The sequence below is a fragment of the Schistocerca nitens genome, chromosome 6 (genome assembly GCF_023898315.1).
Source record: "Schistocerca nitens isolate TAMUIC-IGC-003100 chromosome 6, iqSchNite1.1, whole genome shotgun sequence".
Taxonomy (NCBI): domain Eukaryota; kingdom Metazoa; phylum Arthropoda; class Insecta; order Orthoptera; family Acrididae; genus Schistocerca; species Schistocerca nitens.
Genome location: NC_064619.1, coordinates 344,970,472 through 344,992,046, shown reverse-complemented (window position 1 = coordinate 344,992,046; position 21,575 = coordinate 344,970,472).

The window sequence follows — 21,575 nt, the reverse complement described above, 5'->3', positions numbered from 1 at the left end:
CAGCCTCCCACTTTGTTCTCGGAATGAGTTGCCTCAGGCGACGCGCCGTAAATCCAGGCGGTGTTCCAGAATAACAGATTCGGTGCAAGTTTATTTATAGCAGGCTACGGCCGCGCTAACTCCCACGCGCCACGCCTTTCGCATTGTTCACGCCGGCTCTGTCTGGTTACGTTTGGAGGAACCAGTCCAGTCACAGTCGACCAGGGCGTCGCCGCCGTCGGACCAACTCGCTTGTCGGAAGCGAAGAGACCCACGGCAGACGTCGTATTACTGTAAGATTATTGAACACGCTCAAAACAAGAGAAGGGCTGGACGTACACAGTGACCAGTAATGGAGCAGTATTTGGCCCTTTACGAGTGGAGTGGAGAGCGCTATGGAGAACACAGTGTTCGTAGTTCAATGTCTTTCGAAGCAGATTCAGCATATGAGGTTATGAAGAAAGCTATGTATAATATGAATACTATATTCTGACTACGTGAACATATATGATATTAACAGAAGTTCACTTTTTCTCAGTACCAAATCGTTGGTAGGTAAAATTTGTAGTAAGTTCATAGTGCTTACACATACTTGCTCAGTCAGTAGCTACACAAGTCGTAAAATCCTGTGACTATAGAAGAGGTAGACGAGTATCTAAGTACCAAGAACTGACTGGCGCTCTGTTCAACTCTTGCGAGTTTTGTCGAACAACAGTAGACATACTGACATTTTAGAACAAACTCGTATTAACGAGGATAATCCCAAAAGTAAAGTCTCCTATTTTTTTTATAAGTACATAGACCTGATTGTTTCTACAGTGGTTTACATCAGTTTGCAGCTTGAACATTTAGCTATTTTTCGACATAATCACCATTTCTGTCGATGCATTTTTGTAGAAGCTGTGGCAGTTTCTGCCATACCAGCTCGCCGTCATGCTGTTCAAAAAGTTATGAACCTCTTCTTTCATCTCGTCGTTGGAGCTGAATCGCTGGGACCACAATTAACGCTAACAGGTACTGTGAGACTCTGAAAAAACTCAAACGGGCTATTCAGAACCGGAGAAGAGGAGTGTTGAGCAAGGGCGTACACATTCTCCATGACAACGCTCGCCCACACATCGCTCGGCAAACCGTTGCTCTCTTGCAACAGTTTCAGTGGAACATAATCACCCACCCACCCTAAAATCCTGACTTGGCGCCCAGTGACTATCACCTGTTCCCTAGGTTAAAAGAACATTTGGCCGGAAAGCGATTCAGCTCCTACGACGAGGTGAAAGAAGAGGTTTATAACTTTCTGAACAGCATGGTGGCGAGCGGGTATGGCATGGGCATACAAAAACTGCCACAGCGTCTACAAAAATGCATCGACAGAAATGGTGATTATGTCGATAATTAGCTAAATATTCAAGCTGCAAACTTATGTAAACCACTGTAGAAATAAACAGCTCTATGTAATTATAAAAAAATAGGAGACCTTACTTTGGGATTACCCTCGTAATAACTGACGCCATAGCTTAGGAACCATGATCTCTATTGTTATAGGAAATGAAGAAATGCCACCTGGATCTCATTTTTTATAGTTATATCAACCTACTAGCTTTATAATTTTTTACATAGCCCAAGTCATTGCTTTCGATAGAAAATGAAAATTGAATGGCTTGAAAGGCTAATAAGAAAACTATCAAGTCAACCTTACATGTGAGACTTTACTAAAAAAAAAAAAAAAAAAAAAAAAAAAAAAAAAAAAAAAAAAAAAAAACTTTAATGACTTGAGACACTTCTGACATTTCTTACTCTTAATGGGTATAGTCGTACGCTTTTCGACCATTATTAGACTGCCGGCCCCTAGTGGCCGTGCGGTTCTAGGCGCTACAGTCTGGAACCGCGGGACCGCTACGGTCGCAGGTTCGAATCCTGCCTCGGGCATGGATGTGTGTGATGTCCTTAGGTTCGTTAGGTTTAAGTAGTTCTAAGCTATAGCGGACTGATGACCTCAGAAGTTTAGTCCCATAGTGCTCAGAGCCATTTGAACCAAGTTACCCACAAAACGGGCAATCAAATTAAATAGCCGAATTTATTGTGATGAAATGGGTATTTGGGAACTCCGTGGGAAAGTACTGTTATTTGAAAAAATCTTGTGGGAGTAAAATGCTAAGAATGAATTATTATTCAGTTGCATCCTGTACAACTAGCATGAAACAGCATCTTCATCTGCATAAGTACTAAGCAAGCGACTGTATGGTGCACGACGGAAGGTACATTGCACCAATATTGTTTCCCTTTACATTCAGTTCGCGTGCTGACCGAGGGAGAAATTGCTGCCTATATGTGCCCTAATCTTGTCGTAATGATCCCTACACGAGGCCGGCCGGTGTGGCCGAGCGGTTCTAGGCGCTACAGTCTGGAACCGCTCGACCGCTACGGTCGCAGGTTCAAGTCCTGCCTCGGGCATGGGTGTGTGTGATGTCCTTAGGTTGGTTACGTTTAAGTAGTTTTAAGTTCTAGGGGACTGATGATATGAGAAGTTAAGTCCCATAGTGGTCAGAGCCATTTCAACCATTTGATCCCTACACAAGATATACGGTGGTGATGGCGACACCGTCTTCTTAAAATAAAGGTTCTCTAAAAGGCCCACCAGGGATTTCGTGAGAACTACATCGACTTTCTACTAAGGAAACCGATTTAAGTTTCCCGTGCATTTGTGTTACATTCTCGTTACGGCTATGCCCAGTAGTAACGATCCTAGTAGCATTTGATGCCTGTCGTCATGCCTACTTGCTGTAGATGAAAAACACTCGAACAATATTCTACAATTCACCGCACTAGAGCCTTTAAATCTGTAAAGGAAATTGCATTTTCTCACAACCGTTCCTACAAATCTGAGTCTTTCATTCTAATAAGCAAATGACATGTCAAAGGTCCCAGATGTCGCCATCAAAGGATAAACTGGGTCAAGTGATCATGGTGCTAAGCTTTTCAACAATATGCTGAATGCCTCATTGATAAGATATGATTTATAGACGATATTCACTTGCAGCACTTACACGAGTGGCGTTCAGTAAGTAGTGCAACACCTTTTTTCTGGAACCAAGTTGGTTTTATTCAGGATTTCAATACACCACATTATACCCCACCCTTTTGTCCACAAAACCCTACTTTTCAACATAATTTCCGTTTAATGCTACGGCCTTACGCCACCTTACTGGGAGGACGTGAATGACCGCATGGTAGCACTCTACTGGTCTATGTCAGAGCCAACGTTCTGCGCATGGATAATCTCTCCGTCATCCACGTACTGCTTCCCGCGGGGGCCAAAAAAATGGAAGTCAGAAATTGCGAGATCCTGCCGGCTGTGGGGTGGATGAGGAAGAACGGTCCACTTAAGTTTTGTGAGGTCCTCTCGGATATGCAGACTTGTGTGACGCCTTGCGTTGCCACGGAGAAGAAATTCTTTTGGATTTTTGTAGCAACGATCACTCTGGACTCGTTTCTCAGATTTCCTGAGGGCAACACAGTACACTATGAGGGAGGGCATCAAACAGAATATCCCCTTCAGAGTCCCAGAAGGCTGTCGCCATGGTTTTATCAGCTGAGGGTGCGGCTTTGAACTTTTTCTTCGGAGGAGAGGTGGCCATTCCATGGATTGCCGTTTCGTTTCCTGTTCGAAGTGATGAAGCCATGTTTCATGGCCTGTAACAATGTTCGACAAAATATTGTCACTATTAGCCTCGCAAAGCGCAAGCCGTTCCGCACAGATCTTCCTTTGTTGCTCTTTATGGTCTTCTGTTAGGCGGCGAGGAACCCAGGAGGCATACATTTCTAAGCATCCCAACGTGTGGACTACTAACAGAGACGTCCAGCTGAAGATTGAGGTACATAGTGGCGATTCCCCGATCACCTCGAATGAGAGTTTCCGCACGTTCTAACATTGCAGGAGCCACACCTGCGTGCATTCTGCCAGCATGTAGGAGATCAGACAGGTTTGCTCGACCTTTCCGCGATGACGACAGACGCCTCGCCAACGACTCACCGTGCTTTTGTTTCCTAACCTTCCGCAAGCGCCTACTCTTCCTATCGGAACTTCATGCCGGCCGCGGTGGCCGTGCGGTTCTAGGCGCTGCAGTCCGGAACCGCGGGACTGCTACGGTCGCAGGTTCGAATCCTGCCTCGGGAATGGTTGTGTGTGATGTCCTTAGGTTAGTTAGGTTTAAGTAGTTCTAAGTTCTAGGGGACTGATGACCTAAGATGTTAAGTCCCATAGTGGTTCAGAGCCATTTGAACCATTTTTTGAACTTCATGAAACTGTTGGCGATGAAGCGGGAATATCCCACAACGTCCCACAACAAACTGCGTATTTTTTCAATGGGTAGTGGCCGAGAAAAAAAATTTTACCATTACTTATTGAAAGCCAGTCCCAGAAAACGATGATTGTGCGCGAACAGTATGCTCGATCGCTAAACGTGAAGTTCGCATTTTATAACCGAATGCTTCGCGATATAGCGATAGCTGTTTGTGATAAGAGTTTTGCTTGCCGTGTGTTAGGGGGCTGGGTGCGCAGCGGCCAGTACGCGACGCTCCGCCGCCCTGGTCGCTGTACCTGGAGTGAGTCGCGCGGGCGTTATCCCCTGCCCGTGACTAATCGGCCGGCGCGCTGCAGCGAGTTATTCCGCGAGCCTCGCGGCCGCAAGATTTATGCGCGATTAATGGCGGGCGTGCGCTCGCGCGGGAACGAACCTGCCTGAGTCAGCGCGGACTGCGAGCGGCGAGTCCCAGCCGAGCGCCCGGCGGGCGTCTCCGTGCAGACCCGGCCGCGCCTCCGCCACCACCGCTACTTCTGAGTAATTAGCGCACTGGCTGCAGCACTGGTGTGGCTCCAAGAGCTGTCCTCAATTCCCTGATGCCTGTCTGTGACGACGTCCGCAGAAATACCGACTCGTGAATCTTAGAGCACAACTGTTTTAGCATTCCTATCGTACTGATTAACATCCCAGTTCAGGTCTAGGTTTCTTGAGGTTTACCCTTGGTCATAAGATGAATATCGGAAATATCAGCCGTTAGTGCTTCGGAAAGATACACAATTGGTTGAATTTGAGAAAAGGTCCCATGCCTCCCAAATCTAAACAGAGTCAAAACTAGATTAAGCTCTAATATCCGCTGGACCGAAACCTGTCCTACCCATTACTAATGTCTCCGTCTGAGCCGTTTGCGGAAGGGCCAGTGGCACCGATCGACCGCCGTTGCTAGCAGCGCTTGGTAGATCCGGACGGTGACCCATCCAAGTCCTAGCCAATCCCAACAGCGCTTAACTTCGGTGATCTGGCGGGAACCGGTGTTATCACTACAGCAAGGCCGTTGACAACTGTCACTAACACTAAGCCGATGGTTAAATCAAAACTGGATGAGAAGTAGGGTATAGAATATTGGGTTACGATCCAGAAACGAAAATATGACAAACTAATGATGCCATACGTATCCTGACCATATGCACCTCCATGCCGCGTCTGCATTCGCCACAAGGCAGAGTATGACAGGACGGCCAGTAGACATCCCTTGGGCCTCTTCAACACAGTAGGTGTTGAAAATGGTTTCCACGTGCCTCAACGCAAGCATGTACGCGCCGTATCGTGTTCTATATTACACGTTGACATCGGCCAAGCTGCATCCGAACAGTGTCAAAGGCAGCATGAACACGCTGCTCCAATGGCTCTACATCTGGAATGGGTTCTGAATACACGATATTTTTGAGATGCCCCATAACCACAATTTGCACTGGTTGAGGTCCAGTGAACGAGCAGGCTATGCAACTGGACCCACTCGTCCTATCCATCGAACAGGGAAGACACGATTTAGAAGCGTCCGCACGTTAACTCCGAAGTGGGCTGGAGCACTATCATGTAGCAGCCACATAATCCTCCGAATCGTCAACGGTACGTCTTACAGCAGGGCAGGTAAAGTCACGTCCAAGAAAGACCTATAGTTCCGGCCTGTTCGGTGACGTAGAAGGAAGACTGGTCCCAAAATACCGTCGTCAATTTTCATGGCCCATAGATTCTGGCTGTACCGACGCTGATGATTCGCTGTCACCATACTGTGGGAGTTTGCATACTATCCCACAGATGGCTGTTATGAAAGTTGAAGATACGGCTTCGCGTAAATGTGGTCTCATCTGTGAATAGGATGGATGACACAAATCCCGGAATTGTGGTTGCCTGGTGAAGAAATCGGTGACAAAACTGCTTTTGATGTGGAAAGTCTGTCGCTAGTAAGCCCTGCATATGCTGTGAATGACAAGGGTAATAATAATTGTCATGGAGAATGTTCCACACGGTCGTCTGGCTTACCCTGTACTGGTGGGCCAACTGCCTGTTACTGACACAGTGTTAATCACATTTTCCTCAAAGTTTGCTGTTCGAAGATTTCGGGTACATCCTTCAAAATTTCTTGCTTGCTGAAACGACCCTGTCTCAGACAAATGGCGAAACACAGTTGTAAACATTGAATGCTGTGGTTGTCGGACGGATAGGTCTCCTGATACAACCCTGCAGCCCGCCGCCCATTACCATTTGCCTTTTCGTAAGCATACACCAGGTCGGCAAGCTCTCGATTCAAATGCGGAACCATCGTGTACAACGCTGTCTCACATCCACTGTAAGGTGAATCAGCAAAAGAAGTAAATCTGGCACAACATTACCAATGTCTATGGCAGGAGAGGGCGCTAGGGCACAGTATGAGGAACAGTACCACCCTCTAGGAAGAAACTATGCATAATGTAATTATGGCTGCATGGTACAGCGCCTTTTAGACGGCAGAGTCTGTAAGAAAGTATGATTGAATAAATGGTCTCTAGAATGGAAACCATGCACTTGCGGACAGATCTTCTTTGGTCCGTATCCTCTCATCGATCAGTTCCTAGAGTTTGTACACGGTGGAAAGAATCACCCTATATATAAATTTTGGTAGCGTTTTACATTGCATGTTGGTATCCTGGGTGCTATGGATTTATTATTTACTTATCGATTGTAATGTTTTATTTGTAGTTCACTGTTGTTAAGTGATTTTAAATATTGTCATTTTGTCATTTGGAGATATTGGGTTGAACTGTGAACGCTCAAAATGGAGTGCCAAACGGAGAAATCAGAGCATTTCCGACATATTCTTGGGTTTCAGTTCAATAGAGGGGTGACAGCAGTAGAGGCAGCCAGAAGCACTTGCGCTGTGTATGGAGATAATGCCATTGGACAGAGCAGGCAAGAAAATGGTTTTCTCGTTTTAAGGAGGACTGTTTTGACATTGCTGACTCTAGAAGTTCAGGAAGACTTTCGTGGTTTGATGAAAATCTTTTAAACACATTATTCCGCAATTCTTCACTTCTGGGTACCCGAGAACTGGCAGATGTGATGAACTGTGATCATTCGACCACTGTGCAACATTTGCATGCAGTGGGGAAGGTTCAAAAATTGGATGTACTGATGGGGTATGCTGTAAGACAAAAGCACAAAAAAGAAAGGAATGGCTGAGATCAATAAAGGAACAGCTCCTCGTACAAAGACCTGCTGCATCCACAAACGGTAATGTTATGCATCTGGTGGAGCAGCGATGGCCTAGTGTGCTAGAAATAGCTGACATTTATTGTCAACAACTGAGACGTCTTGCGGACGCAGTCCAACACCAGGAAGACTCCATGAAGTGCTGCTACTCGATAACGCCCGCCCGCATTCTGCTAGACTGACAAAAAACACTATACAGCAGATGGGTTGGGAAGTCATTCCACACCCACTTTATTCACATGATCTTGCATCCTCAGATTTTCACTTTTTGCGCTCTCTATCGAGCAACGTTCAAAGAACTTCCTTTCCGGATGAAAATGCGCTCCGAACGTGGCTCGACGAGCTCTTCACCTCAAAACTATGTGATTTCTACAGTCGTAGAATCGAAAAGTTACCCCTACGTTGGCAGACTGTTTTTCAGAAGTGAGGGGGAATCTATTATTGATGACTAAAGTCTCTGTTATTTATATCTGTTGTGTTTATTGCTCTTGTAGAAAAACGCAAGGAACTTATGCACCAACCCCATAGCGAAAAGCCTCCTGCTACTCCTGAAGGGCACTGGTTGGCTGCACTGCAATCACGGGGAGTGAAACTACAAGATACACCCTGTTTAGACGTTGTCGATAGTGGGCTGGGGCTTTTATTGTTTTTTCTCCCTGCTCAAATCAAACCAAATCACGACCCAGTCGAAAAGAAGATCCCAATAATCCACCCTCTCCCTTATGGATAGAGAAAGAAAACGATAAAAAGAAAACTAAAAGATAAAATAACCACGAACCTTGTGATGTTTTCAGACTGTTTCACACGAGCGAATATCTGTCTAAACTGACTGCTCCTGGACAGTGCGCTCCATTTGCCAGCGTCTAAATCAGCAGCCAGTCACATCGAGAGTCAGCTACTGCTGCTGCCGAGTGTACGGTTCGAAAAGTCTAAGTATGATGACTGCGCACGCACAGAAACGGGGAGCAGTGGCGCCGTCTGCCAACGTCGTGTCTCTCCTTGTTGACTAATGTTACAGTAATCGGTTTTGTGTCTCTGTGTCTTCTTAATCATTACTTTACCATTCCTTTTTTTTTTTCATAACATACTGTGAAGGCAGCATGAGAAGTTGATATTTTCTAACGCAAAAAAAGAGTTTATGGTAACTTGACAAAGAGAGAGCCTACATTTTGCGTAGGTGATAACGCAAACAGACTATTTCTTAAATAATTTCACATCTACACTCCGCAAGTGATCTCATGGCTTCTGGCTACTTTTGCAATCACTACGTATTTAGCCTTTCCTGTTCCGTTCACGAATGATACTGTGAAGATCGACCGTCGATGGACCCGCATTTGAGCTCTAAATTATCTGATTTCCCCGTCGTGGCCACTACGGCAGAAGACAAATGTTGGTGAAGGTAATAAACTACCCGACTGTGATTCGAACGTAAGCTCTCAACAGTCAGCTTTTCAGTGACGCACGACACCTGTCTCGCTAGCGTCTGTCACTGTACTTACCGAATATTTCCGAATTGCTGTCGCGACAACTGAATTATCCTCTGACAAAACGCGAAACTCTCTTGACGTGGGAATACAGTTTATGATGTTATTTTGCACATACAGAAAGAAGACAAAAAGAATGAAGCAAAAAAATGGCGCTATTTATTGCTTTCAAAATGTAGTTTGATGTGTTCGTAAGTATATATCTTCTCAGGCAAATAATTGCAAATATTTTGAAATGCTTGGACGAAACTTTCACTCTATTAACGGAGTTCTCTACAATGTGCAAAATATAGCAGAGTACCCTTATCTAGGAACACCCTCTACGAGCATTGCTTTAGTCATTAATAAAGCTCACTATCATTTTCATTTACTTAATGTTTTTACTATATGTCGACCTTTTGTAAGAATGATGGGCCATCATAACCTTACCTTCACTGTTAAGTATTGTCAGAATATATTTTGGTTTCGATTTATAAACACAAATAACCGCTAATGACTACCGAGTCTCAGTACAAAGATAAAACGCCACGGGCGCTACAGCAGACACATTTGCCACGAATAGTCGATTGAGAGAAGGAAGGCCCCCCATGTAAAGTGACTTTACATCCACTACGATTTCTGTGAACAGCTGATCATCATGTTCTGTAATAAATCCATTTTCATCTATTAAAATGCAGATATCTTAAACAATATCTTTATTACAGGTTGGTTCTTTCACAGTTCAAAGGATAATAAGCTCTAATGACCGACAGATGATTAAAACTGCCTGCCGACCTTTAAATCGAACTCTGGCCTGTCTCTTAGGCAGGCAGCAGTGTCAGCAACCATGCCATCTGATTACTACTAAAGAAAATAAACCTCCTCAAACAGTCCGAGATCATTGTGCATTTTTTTAATAAAGCCATCTGTAATAACGTTTCGTATGTTGTTACCGTCGTATCAATACCTACAACTTGTAAAACAAAGTTCATTGACTATATCAATAACACCTATGCCTGAGCAGAGCGCCACCCCCACCCCTGACTCATGCTGACGTCTTTGCCATCTTCAACAGAATGTTTACATCATCATTTATGTGAACTATCATTTGTTTCATTAAAGATTTCCCAGGAAAACGGACAAGTAGCAGAACTGAAGCAATGTGCTGACAAGTTTCCATCTCGTCATCTCCAGGCCGAAAACCTTGTTTCAGTACACACAGTAGAAAATATGTATAAACGTTGCTTCAAAATGACGGTGTTACTAGGCTATGGTCAGACGATATTGTACCAATTACACCTGTAAAGAAAGCAAATGATGTCAAATGTTTATTTCCGTCATCCACCGCAACAAAAATATTCATTACTACAGGAGGTTTAGGCTGTATTCCTCATATTAAGTATGAAATTTTCTATAGCCATAATCGAATAAATACTTCTTTATTTTCAAAAACCGGTTTCGACAGACTTTGCTACCATTTTCTGGTATTCAAAATTTTTTTATCAGAAAACGTGTCCATTGTGAATTAGAACCTCGTGTTATGTTGTTTTATTAGGCATGGAGCGTAGCGCGTTATACGTTTTATCCACTAATATGACAACTTGACATGAGGTTCTAAGTCACACTCAAAACGTTTACCGATAAAATTTTTTTGAATAATGACACAAAGTCTGTCGAAACCGGTTCTCGAAAGTGAAGAAGTATTTGAGATCTTGGCTATAGAAAGCTTTTTACCGAGTAAAAAAGACCGCTTCTTTTCATTTCTCAACATGAGAAAATTCGATTCTTCACATTAATTGTACGTAACTCGTCAAACGTTCTTCACGAACTGGTTCATCATTGGCCACGCGTCTATAACACTAATTATAATTAAAGTTTTATATGGTAATCGTTGACGGAAATAAAATTATATCAATATAAATCACTTTAGATCAGTGATTCACTCTAATTTGCTCCGTTCAGTCAGGCGGAGTAAGTTCCTGTGAGCACGCAAATACAGAAAGAGATTGTACGTCGACGTTGCAAGTTAAATTCTTCCACAACGCGCTGAGCGTTAGTTTCCGACACAGGAAGAGAGGACCGGACGCTGGCAGCATCCGTCCTGCACGTAACAACCACAGGTTTTTGTGTGCTCTTACTTGTCCGTTTAGGCGAAGGCCGGAGAAGGTGACATTTTTGTACTGATTGCATGAGACACTGGAAGCTAAACAACTTAAAACATGGGACAAAGTTTACATATTTCACAAACAGATCGGCTTCACAACTTTTCTGCTGTTGTAATGATATGACGGATTACGGTAACACCATAACTAAAATGGCCCGCTATGAGCGAAAGATTATCCAAAAGCGCTAAATTTCATGACGGCGCAATATTGAAGTTGACCAAATTGAGCTAAACACATATAAATCTATTTCTTTAAAAAGCCACCCGATCAAATTATTCCTCACATCTAGTGAACTATTTACTTACACTATTGCGCAACGTGCATCAACATACAAACAAAATTTTATTGATATGAACGTTATTTATGTATTAGGCTGAAAAGTATTGACCTAATTTTAATAATGCAAGCTATCCAACCTATGCATAAAAAATTCTCGGTTAACTTGCGCGGCAGATTCGGATAAAATACCAAAATTTCGATGACTGCTCCATCATCGTCTGACTGTCGTGGAACTGGTGATACACCTTCTTTTATATCCAGAGGGTGACATATGATTGGCTATATTACAGCCGGCCGCTGTGACCGAGCGGTTCTAGGCGCTTCAGTCCGGAACTGCGCTGCTGCAACGGTCGCAGGTTCGAATCCTGCCTCGGGCATGGATGTGTGAGTTATCCTTAGGTTTGTTAGGTTTAAGTAGTTCTAAGTCTAGGGGACTGATGACCTCAGAGTGCTAGAGCTAGAGCAATTTGAACCATTTGAGCTATATTACATCACGGAGATAGCTCATACTTAGCTCGTGCCTTCTGTGTCCATAGATTACGTCTGCGCCGCTGTGCAGAGTAAAGCCCGTGCAGAGTCGTTTGCACCGACATCACCTATAACACGTGGTAAGTTACGTGAAGTATTACTCTGCGATCTTCCTTTATCAAGTGTACTCTTCCATGCATTGCTAAGTGCATAACCGGTGCTCTGCTGAGGTAAACGCAGAGGCTAATTTCCGCTACTTTGCTAATCACAGAGTTCGAAGCGTAAGTTGGAAGTCTCATATGTTTAAATATATTCTTGTGTTCGTTTACTAGATTGTTATCGACAACCGGTGACCTCTCGCCCCTTGGAGTGTACCTGCCTATAGCCTTGGAGCAACACAACTCACTACCTGTACTTTACGAAATATCAGTGTCTGTGTTATTAAGAAGTACCATGCATCGTACTCCTTAAACACAGGCTCTGGTATTTCGGCAGTACCAGGCCCTAGACTCTCAATAAATATGTCGTTTCTGGACGGAAAGATACGTACCAGTGCAGTTTATGATACGTGGACGACGACACATGGAATCTTGGGTCTGGCCGTGATACGTGCACCCCCTCCTCGCTCCTCTTCCTCCCCCCCCCCCCCCCCCCACTATTCATAGCCGAAGCGATAAGGTGACCGCTCGCGTAAAGCGTGAAACCCGAATTCGAGTATCGGTCCGGCCCAAATTTTCACTGTCGTAATTCCAACATACAGCCGATTGTGATTCACATTCGCAATTGCGAATACATATCCTGTATAAATCTATTTTATTTTGCAAACAAATGTATATTTTTTAAACGCCATGAAAAGAAATACATGTATTTTAAATGTATAAAAATGCTGACAGCCATTTCCCACCAGTTTTGAGCGTGGGGTATGAAATAACAACGAAGGGAAAAGTAATTGAACTAGTTAGAGTATTTAAATACGACGGGTGCTATTTCAAATTCCCCAAGTCAGGTGATCTGGAGCTATAACTTGCCAGCTTCAAATATTTGTGTGGAACAATACAACGTACATTGAAGCGTAAAGAAAAAAAGACGTTAATTAAATTTCACAAAGTAACAGCGTTGCCTTTGTCATTACTGGACCATAAAAAGAAACGCGAATATTAGTCAAGAACTAATTGTATACACTTTAACTGAAAAACACAGACTGAAGTGGAAAGAGGATATCCAACGTATGCCTAATAATAGGACCCAACAGCAAAAGAAAAATGTTGGACGCCCCTTAAACAGCAAAAGGTGTACTATTCTGATTCTGAATACGTCAAACGCCTCGTCCTTGAGGACGATGATGATGCTGATCAAAAAGTCAGCACTGATATGTCAACATATCAATACTTACGGTGACATTAAAGTTAAAATGCTTCAAATGGCTCTGAGCACTATGGGACTTAACATCTGAGGTCATTAGTCCCCTAGAACTTAGAACTACTTAAATCTAACCATCCTAAGGACATCACACACATCCATGCCCGTGGCAGGATTCGAACCTGCGACTGTAGCGGTCGCGCGGTTCCAGACTGAAGTGCCTAGAACCACTCGGCCACACCGTCCGGCGACATTAATGTTCCGGCCCGAAGTTGTCCGTATGGACTGTCAAACACAACTGCTGCCACCGTCACAATAAAGATTGTAAATCTCTGTCACCTTTAGGCCGATATTGTCTTTAAAAGGTCGCAAAATTTATTTTAAGACCAGCCTATCGTTTTTTCTGGTAAAACAAACAATTTCATTAGCCTACACATGACAATGAAGACACAGGCTTTACATTTCGTTGTGCTAAGTAGATGTAATATACATCTCGAAGAAGCATGATTTATCAACTCAAAACTTGATTTTATCTGCAGTCGAAATTAAAGAACCGGCAACAGAAAGGTTGAAGGCACAATTTTTGGAATTTCGTTGGCGCACTTCAACGGACTGAATACACGATGAGAGTGTCCATTCAGAAATTCCGAGAGCTAAGAACCAGTGTCCCTCTGGATCTGCGGGGACGGAGCGCCGTTGTTTTGGCCCCGGTGCCTCCGAGCGCAAGACCGGCGAGGCACCTGCTGGCTGCCGTCCCCTTGCCGGCAGCAACAGGTGGAGCGACCAGCTGACAGCTGCTGCCAGCGGGTGCAGAGGGGAGCTTCCGCTCCGACCGGCCGCCGCTTTCGCGCACACAATGAATGCGCCGCTAAATCATCAAAACGTATACAAGTCCGTTTATGTCTGGCTGCACCCCTGTAATTTACTGTACCTGGAAACACAGTAATTTGCGTCTTTATTTGATGATTTCAATCTCGTCGGAAACGTGATACTTATGTCTTGGGCTGCTAACAGGATCATTATTACCTTTCCGTCTTCTTTGTAGCGTTGAAAATAGTAGTCGATGTTGCACGACGGTGTAATAAGGTTTAATCGAAAGCGTCCGGTGATTTGCCCCGTCAGTCCAAAAGGTTCCGAGACTGGATTAGTAAAGGAATAGACAAAAGTTAAGATCGAGGTTTTAGCGTTTCAGGACCCGGCCGTTTCTACCGTTAGGCAAGACTAGGCGGCCGCCTAGGGCGGCGAAATTTTAGGGGCGACAAAGGACAGAAAAAATTAATTTCAAATCAAACAGGGAAAGATTAAGTAAATCAAGATAAAGAATAAGAAAGAGGAAAAATTAAAACACCTAATTTTTTTCAAAAGTGTACGCAACAGTATGTTAGTAAGTCCTTACTTACTTTGACGAAAGTAAACAAATTGCCTCTGCCTAACTCAAAAATAAATCAGCCGCTACTGAGTACGAAACGGAACCAAACGTGACATTGGTTCATTTATCTCAAGCGCTGGAGCGGGCTCGTGCGCTGGCTTACGATCATGTTTCGACTTGATACCATACCTCCGTCAGCCCCTCTGTTTGTCTCTGCAGATAATTTGTCATGCTTCATTTTAACTGAGGACCGTCCCCAGAAACTGAGGATGTCTGGTCACTTTAGATTAATGATTAAAAGTATAATATTAGATCTACATTGTTGCGCAGTTGTATGTTGGTAGTGGGGGTTGGAGGGGAGAGGGCGGCGGTCGGACACTCGAAAGACAGATGGTAATAAAAAAGAGGTGGTGTCATTTTTCAGTTCTCGACTAGGGCGGCAAAACCCCTAGCAACGGCCCTACTTCAGGTCTTGTACATACGGGGTGTTCAAAAAGTCTCTCACCAGTGCCGGTCTTGTACATACGGGGTGTTCAAAAAGTCTCTCACCAGTGCCGTATGATGTTTAGCCGCACGTGCCGTATGCCGCAGTGAATATACCAAAATGAAACTCAGTGAAATACACCTTATTAATTTATTGAATATTCATTTTTACTTACAGATTTTCGCATTAAATGTTGAAAGTGTACCCCCTGTTGTTGAATACATAATTCAATTCGTCTAATCATGTTTCCAAACACAAGCTGTAACATTTCTTCAGTAACAGAAGCAGTGAAAGTGAATATTGCGGTTTTCAGTCCATCGATGGATTTTGGACGGTTTTTATAGACAGTTGCTTTCTCTGCACCCCAGAAAAAAAATCAGGTGGTGTTAGGTCAGGCGATCGTGGAGGCCAAAGTCCCTGTGAAATTAAGCGATCAGCAAAAACATCAGCAATAAGTGACATTGAAGCGCGAGCTGTATGCGCGGTTGCACCATATTGTTGAAAATAACCGTTCAGTATTTCACTTAACACAAGTTCTCCTATGAATGAGTACAGAATATCGTTCCAGTATCGTTATGCGTTTGTTGTTTCGTTGAAAAACCAAGGCAGGCGAACAGTCATACGGCACGCGCGGCTAACAATCATACGGCACTGCGGAGAGACTTTTTCAACACCCCGTAGTTTTCCCCTATTGGGTACAACGCACAGAACGTCCCCACAACCGCGTGGAATTGTCAGAGAAGTACTTCTTTGGGATCTTATTTAGTTCGTCCGTCACATTGGATCGAATGTCACTTACGTCGTGAGAGCGTTGATCTTACATGTGAATTTCTGTACTTTGTCGTTTTGTGGTAGGTTCGTATCGATAACACTGAATGTCATCACCCTTGACGATCTTTTTCAGAAAAGATTTGTCGCCGGTTTGCTTTTCAATCAAATCGCGGCAGGCGTCCAAGCATCGTTGTGTTTGCTCGCGAGTCATGGTGTGAGGGGAAAAACTGTGCACACAGTTTTCTCTTCTTGTTTATGATGGTCTTGAGCACTCGATTTAGAGATACCGCAACTTTTGCGATTTGTGACATAACGGTGTCGTCACACTATGGGCGCACGCCCACTACTCAATGCCTCCTTGCAAATAACTGGTTGAATGAGCATCTGTTGTTTGCAGTTGTTAGGTCGATCTGTATCTGTAGTTACTGCGTGGACGTCGCTTATACGCCAGGAATTATGCTTTCAATTTTCACACCCACGTATGATTTCTAAATCAAACGACAGCACTTATCGAATGTTTCTGTTTTCATACAAGACGTGGCAGGTGTATAAGTGCAGATATTTTCATTGGTGATTGAGGACAGTGTACTGAACAATATTACATCAGTATTTGCGTAATTTTCAGATTAATGATTATAGCTGTTAGGAGTAGTATGTTTTTAAGTTCGGTTATTACCTCTAAGCACACGTGACAAGAGCAAGCCATTAACGCTTATTTTCCCCTGGGCAGCAGGACGCATGCACGCAAAACTGTTTGTCTACATCACAGGTATAGTCCTTCTAGTGGTGCATTTACGACGGTGCAGAAAACTTTAGGAAATAAATTATGTGACACATTTGCAGGAAGGCTGTTACACGCTGAGAAAAAACAACTAACACACCGAAGACAGTACATATTAAGTTACTAATGATCACATTATCTGCGCTTATAACCATAACACCCTACATTTCACTATGATACAGTAAATGATACATTTTATTAGCGATCTCTTCGTAATTACCGGCCCCCGTAGCCGAGGTCGCTAAGGCAGGCCTACGTGGAGAAGCTTGAATAGCAGATGGCCGGTTCGAATCCTGGTCTTAGAAGAAATTTGGGTGACGAGGGGAGAGTTGATGGCGTAAAACCTCTGATCAGTAGACTCTGGGTCAATATCCTGGATTGAATCCGAAACCTCTCCGTCGTGTCTCATGGAATGAAGGCATATGCCACTGCTGTTGGTGATCGGTTCGTCAGACGCAGACGTTTGTGCTTTTATAGACAAGTGGGCACTGCACCGGCACCAGGTTTCATCTCCTCCCTTCTCTCATCCCCACACAACAAAAAACACGACAAAGCGCTGTACAAACACCTTGCCGCACACTGTCAGCGACACTCTGAAAATAACTTACGACATAACTGAAATTTACTGCATGGGAGAAGGACCATTGCATGCAGAGGAATACAACCCTTTCCTACTAGGTGGCTCAACCAACTACAGTCCAGCAATGCCATGATTATTTTTTAATTCGTAATTTAAATAAGAGTTTTATAGTGACATAACAGGTTTCTAACGGTTGTTATCAGTAATTTTAAGCAACTAGACAATAAATAAACAATTCCCTATAATTTTCGACCTTCAACTCATTATTTCATGGAGCTACATACATATTTTAAATATCTGTGGAAGACGCCAGTAATACACCGAATACCTTTCCCTTAATATTATCGTCGTTAGTAACTTCTCTACCAGTTTCCTGCTAAGTAGCTACTCGTACTGCTCACGTCTGTTTCGAGGTATACTGATTGCTGTCTGGTAAGAGGTTGTGAGGTTTATGTTTACTCAAGGCTGGCGTATCAGTGAAGTTGTATTTTATTTTCCTCACTCTCCTCATATCCAAATAAGTTACTATAGAGGTGAGTCAGAGGCTCAAGAAAATTCTAATGTCTTTGTAAGGCATTCATGCTCTGCCACAATCATCAATGAATGGCAGTATGGCAATGGTACCTCGTTGTAACCGCCCCGAGGGGTAGAACTGAGTTTCTGAAACCCCCTATCCAGTGATGTAGGTTAGGATTCCAGGTATCACATCTGCAGTCATTTAGATTAGTGAGCCCTAGTTTTCGTCTAATCATCAAAACAAAATTTCAGTACTTCATGTCATGTAATTTGAAAATGGCGTCGGTGCGTAGCGCTTAAGCTATGTGGCTGATACGCTTAAAGTTGAAGATACGAATCCCGTCGGGTGCAACCTAGTTTTTTTCCTCGTCTTTATGGATATTACTGCGACCGTTGTTTCCTATCAGTTAATCAGTTTAAATATCATATCTTTCATTCCTAATCCTTTGTCACGTCTTTTTAACTACTATGTTAAGTTTTTTCTTTCCTCTCATTTTTTATTTCCTCTCATTCGTCTTCTATTTGTAATCTTTATCCATGTGATTTTTAAACAATTTTATGACTCTACTTCCGTATAATTTCTTCCATTTCCGTTGTTTATGAAGGTTGTTTCGTTCAAATCTTAATCTACGTTATTTTGTCCACAGTACGAGAAGAATTACAGTTTGAAACGTTTGTATGACGATTACCATCCAAAAACTTTACAAGTTGTAACGAAAAGTAAATTTTTGACACCATTGCAAGCCGCTATAAATTATGCATCTTCTGTTTTTTGTGTTATCGATCGGTATTTTCAATTACTTAAATATCACGATAGATAAAAATAATTAAAATCACATGGACATAGATTCTAAATGAAAAATGAAGAAAATGAAGTAAAAAATGAGAGCAAAGGAGAAAGTTAATACAGTGATTAGAAAGGCAAGGTAAAGGATTAAAAATCAAACAAATCATAATTAAATCAAATAATGTATGTTAAATAACGATCACATTCATTTCGATAAGGACCAAATAGATTACAGCCAACAGAATTCGAACCCAAAATCTTCTGAACATTATCTGCATAAGTTAAACTCTACGCTACGGCACCGCTTAGAAAGTAATGATAATTTTAAAGGTCTCGTCAATCACAAAAAGAATGAAAATTTTGTTTTAACGATTACACGCAAACGAGGGCTAACTCGTGCAGGATGTGGCACTTGGAACCCTAAACTACACCAATGGATATGTGATTTCAAAAAGTCAGTCCCACCCCCAGGGACCTCTCCTTGCGAGCAGCTAGATTTCTTCCAGTTGCTTCTGAGTGTACCACGGTGCAACCCTCATACCAAGAAAGAACTTCTAACGGCACTGGGCATTACACTGTGTTCCGCCCTGTGACACACACACTGACCGCTCTTATAACTTAACAGAGGCGTAAATATTCAATCCCACGTCTATATACTTGGACGACAGCTACTTTATGGTGTACCATATACAGCGCTAGTATAACATGGATAGGTGTGGTTACTAAAACATACGCTGGTACGATATAAAGTGGATTTAAGAACACTTTTAGTATACATATAACTACCAGTTCTGCTAATTTATTTAGCGTCTCCATATGCCTCCCTTACATTTATCAACAACTTTCTCTTCAGCGGAGCTCAGTACACACATACACTAGCCTCCCGCAAATCGATGTTACTGTACCGCAAGTATGTCTTATTGCAGTAAGGACATTACATCGGAACATGTCGTAGCGAACTAAAACATAAATTGTTCCTTTTGGACACTTGTTTTGGGTCGACTTGCTTGTCTGTGCCCAGCTCTTAGCGGATTTTAAGGAAGTAATTCCCAACCGTAACCCCTGTGTCTCACAGTAAAAATTGGTTCAAATAGCTCTTAGCACTATGGGACTTAACATCTGAGGTTACCAGTTCCCTAGACTTAGAACTACTTAAACCGAACTAACCTAAGGGCATCACATATCCATACCCGAGGCAGGATTCGAACCTGCGACCGTAGCAGCATCGCTGTTCCGGAGTGAAGCGCCTAGAACCGCTCGGCCACAACGGCCGGCGTCTCACAGTAGGTCCAAAGTTTCTGCAACTGTCACTTGATAAACATCCCTCTACATTCAATGGTTCTTTGCTGAATTTTTAGTATGTTCCTACGTCTCCAAGCGTAAATGTAGTCTGCGGTTTGCCCGTTACATGAGACTCAGTCACGCAAATGTTTTGGTACTATTCACGAAACATATTCACTTGATCCAATGGTGCGTCAAGTCACATAGTGGTTTTGGTACTATTCAAAAAACGTCTTCACTAGCTCCAATGCAGCGTCAGCGACTTACAGATGTCGTAGTAATTTTTAAAATTATATTAATAAACGTGACGTATATTTAGCTTGTGCACAACCCGATGATGATAAAACTGTACTCGAAGGAAGTTTTCGGTATATACAGAAATGAATAATCGGAAGTTTCAGGTGAATGGAAATGGCTATGCGAAAGTCATTTTGAAAACATCACTAATTTCCTTATGAAGCACCGTACCTTTCTTCTGGTATATTGCAAATGAACAACACAAGAACAAGAACAACAATAACAACAACAATAACTGACTGCTCGATAAGAATAGGAGGTGCAATAAAGGGTACACACCAAGATGCCACTGCCGTAATGAAACCTACATGTTCACATAGACCGCTAAGCAGTTCAATAACGCAGCCTCTGAAACTATTTACTGGTAATTGTCTGTAAGCTGTCTAATACAACAAGTAAAGCATTGACTTCGAAAAGGCCACAAAATAAAACACTATGCAATCACTTGAGACAGAAATGCCTTAAATCTGGTGTCTCATTCGGAGCTAGGAGGAAGCTAGGCTAAGATCGGCGGTGTCAACTTTGAGGCCAATGGAGAGGACGCACAATTATAACGGGCAACGAAGCAGAAGGGAATCGATCACGACTTATTTAAACGAACCGTCCCAGTATCCGCCCGAGCGTAAACTAAGGAATACGTAAATCTAGGTCGGTGCTTTGAATCCCAATCCTTTCTGATGAAAGCCCACACTCTGTCACTGCAACAGGTTATTCAGCACGTATTTCGATTTTACTAAACTTTGATCTTCGTATTATCTAGGATACACTGTTACCACGCAAGTAGCAAGAACTGAGAAATGCATCCAATTTGCCCAGTAATTAATGGTTATTTTCACTTAGTTTATCTATCATACCTCAGGAGCTGTTAATCGATTAGTCATGTAAACGAAAGTCTTTCATAGATCTTTATTATACTGTACTGTGTGAAGCCGCATGAAGACTGTATGTTTTGTACATGTTTGCTGTCATAAATTGTAGATAAGACAATATAACAAAAATGTGTCTAGTGGAATGTAATGAAGCTCATGAAAATGTCTTTCCATTATTAAACGAGATCCGTGCTACTAATTAATATGTGTAGGAAACTAACCGAACTAAATTACGGCGATGTAGAGCGCCCAGTTACGTTGGTACGCAGGAAATGTGCCAAGGCTTTAGTCAGTGCGAGATATGAAGATTGCAAATCGGTAAACGAACAACTTTCCAAACGGCTCTGATTGCAGACGACTTATGCGCTCATGTAAGAGTTCCACTTTACGGCCATTTCTGCGAAGCACAAGGAACCTTCTGGAAAGAGATACCTTAAAGATGGCACAATATCTCTAATAGTCGATCCGGTGAAGGTGTTCTACCCTCCATAAACACCGAGGCGGGCGTGAATTTCGGTGGCTGTTGCTGGCCGTCTGCGAGACACCATTAAGTATTGGGAGCGGTGAAAGTGGCGTTCAA